Raw genomic sequence first — 3,704 nt, 5'->3', positions numbered from 1 at the left:
ACAGCTAGGGCTGTTACCCAAAGAAACAGAGAAACTCTGTCTCAAAAAGCCAAAAAGCCAAAACCAACCAACCAACCAAACAAACAAACAAAAAAAGAGGCTGGAGCCTGGGGAGGTAACTCAGTCAGAGAATTGTTTGCTAGGCATAGAAATATGAGTTTAATCCCCAGAACCTACATGCAGAAGCCAAGCATAGTAGTGGCACCTGTTTATAATCCCAAGACTGAGGAGGTAGTGTATGAATATTCCTTTACACTGTGTGAATATATGTCACTGTGATTGGTTTAATAAAGAATCTGACTGGCCAATAGCTGGACAGGTGGAGGTTAGGCGGGACTCGCAGACAAAAACAGAGGGCGAAGAAGAGGAGTCTCGGGAGTTGGAGGAGATGGAGAGGAAGCAGGAGTTGAACTTGCCATACTGAGAAAAGGTACCAAGTCATGTGGCAGAGTGTAGATAAGAAATTTGTATTAATTAAAAATGTGAGAGTTAGCTAGTAATAAGCCTGAGTTACTGGCAGAGCATTTATAATTAATAATAAGTCTCTGTGTGGTTACTTGGGAGCTTGCCGGTTGGAAAGGAAAGTCCATCTACAAGGTAGAGACAATAGGTCTTTGGATTTCACTGGCCAGTCAGCTTGGTCTCAGGTCACAGTGAGGCCTTTCTCAAAATACAAAGTGTGTGTGGGGTTGCACAAGCCTTCAACCTCAGCATTTAGGAGGCAGAGGCAGGCTGATCTCTGTGACTTTGAGGCCAGCCTGGTCTACAGAGTGAATTCGAGGACAGCTAGAGCTACATAAAGAGATTATCTCAAAATAGAACAAAACCAGGGTAGATTGCTTCTGAGGAATCACGGCTGAAGCTGACCTCTGGCCTCCATTAGCATCCTCACACATATGCACATTCATGAACAATTGTCCTATGAGCTGGAACACACACACACACACACACACACACACACTTCCTTTTTTTTTTAGTATTTTTTATTAATGGAATGCCAATTCACCAAATACTGCAGTTTTGGGGTGTTTTTGGCACACTGACCTACCTTTAATGAAATAAAAGCGGGGTCCTCTGGGGTGGTGGTGGAACATATTACAGTGCTACTCCCAGGAAGCAGACAGAGGATTTTGAAGCCAACCTAGGAACAGAGTTAGACTCTGTCTCAAAAATGAATAAGTCCATGTAAGGTATTTGTTAGAATGGGATTTTTAAATAAATAAATTTATTTACTTTAAAAAAATGAATAAGTCGCCGGGCGGTGGTGGCGCACGCCTTTAATCCCAGCACTCGGGAGGCAGAGCCAGGCGGATCTCCGTGAGTTCGAGGCCAGCCTGGGCTACCAAGTGAGTCCCAGGAAAGGCGCAAAGCTACACAGAGAAACCCTGTCTCGAAAAAACCAAAAAAAAAAAAAAAAAAAAAAAAAAAAGAATAAGTCATGCATGATGGAATATGTCCAAAATCTTAGCACTTGGGAAGCTGAGGCAGGAGGATTGCTATGTCTCATTATTAAACCATTTGGGGTTTGTTTTTATTTTTGTTTTTCAAGACAGGGGTTCTTTGTGTAACAGCTCTGGCTGTCCTGGAACTTGCTCTGTAGACTAGGCTAGCCTCAAACTCACAGAGATCTACCTGCCTCTGCCTCCTGAGTGCTGGGACTAAAGGTGTGCGTCACTACAGCCTGGTTAAACCATTTGTTTTAAACCGTTTTTTTTTTTTTTTTTTTTTTTGAGACAGGGTGTCTTGTGTAGTCCTGCCTGTCCTGGAACTAACTCACTCTGTAGTCCAAACTGGGAGATCTGCCTGCCTCTGCCTCATGAGAACTTCGATTAAAGGTGTGCACCACCACTGCCAGCTAAACCATTATTATTATTATTATTATTATTATTATTATTATTATTATTGTGGAGGTAGAGGTTCACTCTGTACTCAGGCTGGCATGGGATTTGTTATGTAGCCCACATTAGCCTTAAACTCGTGGCAATCCTTCCTCCTCATCCTTCTAACTCCTAGGATTAAAGGAAGGTCAACAGTATGGAAAGGAAAGTACCTTCTCTGGGGCCTGCTGCATTCCAGTTTGCAGTCGGAGGACACAGGATACACACAAGTGCGGAAGACACTCAGATACGAAGCAACCCCATTCCCAACGAACTAGCAAATCCAGTGCCACCAAGTCCAGGTGCTTCAAGTTAGCAGGGCTCCCCCTAAAACATACAGAAAGCTCAAGGACCGGCAGATGAGCGGGATGATTGACAGAACAGTAAAGTGGAAAGCGAAATGCCTTGGGACAGACGGCATCCATCCTGCGGCACAGGCACGGCTATGACAAAATACCATTACTATGGGATCAACAAGTCAACAAACCAGCAGATTTTTTTTTTTTTTGAAAGAGAGAACCTCAGGTAGCCCAGGTAGACCTCAAACTATGAAGCCAAGAAAATCTGATCTTCCCATGTCTCCCTCTGAGTGCTGAGATTGCAGATCTGAACGACCATGCCTGGTTTATACAGTGACGGGACAAAGCCCAGGGCTTCATGAATGCTGGGCAGGCACTCTCCCTACAGAACTACATTGCCAGCCCTATGGAAACAATTTTGTGGAGCATGGTGGCACATGCCTTTAAACCAGAACTCAGGAGGCCGAGGCAGGCAGATCTCTGAGTTCAAGGCCAGCCTGGTCTACAGAGAGTATTCCAGGTCAGCTAGGGCTACACAGGGAAACCCTGGCTTGAAAAACTGGAAAAAGGGCTGGAGAGATGGCTCAGTGGTTAAGAGTCCTGGCTGCTCTTCCAAAGGACCCAGGTTTAATTCCCAGCACCCATATGGTAGTTCACAACTGTCTGTAACATCAGTCCCTCACATAGACACCCTCACATAGACATATATGCAGGCAAAACCACAACATATAATAAATAAATCTTAAAAAAAAGACAAAGAAAAAGAAAAAGGAACCGTTGAGAGTTCTTAAGGAGAGCTTAGATGCTTTCTGAGAAATAGCCCATTTTGTTACATCTAAATTAACATATTCAAAGTCATTTAACATATCCAATAATTAACATAGTCAATGATGACAATCATTCATTCAACATAAATGGCCTGTAGCTTTCCTGGCACTATTCTAGTGTTAGAGAACATTAAAGGAACTTAACTTTTGTGGCTGGAGGTTGTACTTGGACCTTTTTGTAGGACTTTTTTTCTTTAGGACTGCCAACCCTCAGATAATGACATGGAGACTTCTTATTAATTGTGAAAGCTCGGCCTTTAGCTTAGGCTTGTTCCCAACTAGCTCTTATAACTTAAATTAACCTGTTTCTATTCATCTACTTTCTGCTACGTGGCTAGTTACATATCCACTATAATGTACATCCAACTTCTTCAGTGTCTCCCTGGCATCTTCCTGCTTGCCTAGATTCTTCTCAAATCCTTTTCTTTCCTGGGGAGTCCCGCCTATTCTCTCCTGTCTAGCTATTGACCAGTCAGCTCTTTATTAAACCAATCACAATGACACACCTTCACACAGTGTAAGCTAATATCCACAACAGGAGGCTATTTATATGTATTATGTATGTCACAGAGAGATCACATAAAATATATACCATGTCATCAGCTTGTGTTCTGGAGGGGTGTGTGTGTGTGTGTTGATATACGGCCTTATGTATTCCAGGCTGGCCTTAAACTCTCTGCAGCCAAAGCTGACCGTAAGCT

This window comes from Peromyscus californicus, unplaced genomic scaffold (assembly GCF_007827085.1).
Source record: "Peromyscus californicus insignis strain IS unplaced genomic scaffold, ASM782708v3 Scaffold_5__1_contigs__length_169319896, whole genome shotgun sequence".
Lineage (NCBI taxonomy): Eukaryota > Metazoa > Chordata > Mammalia > Rodentia > Cricetidae > Peromyscus > Peromyscus californicus.
Note: the sequence above shows the minus strand (reverse complement) of the source record.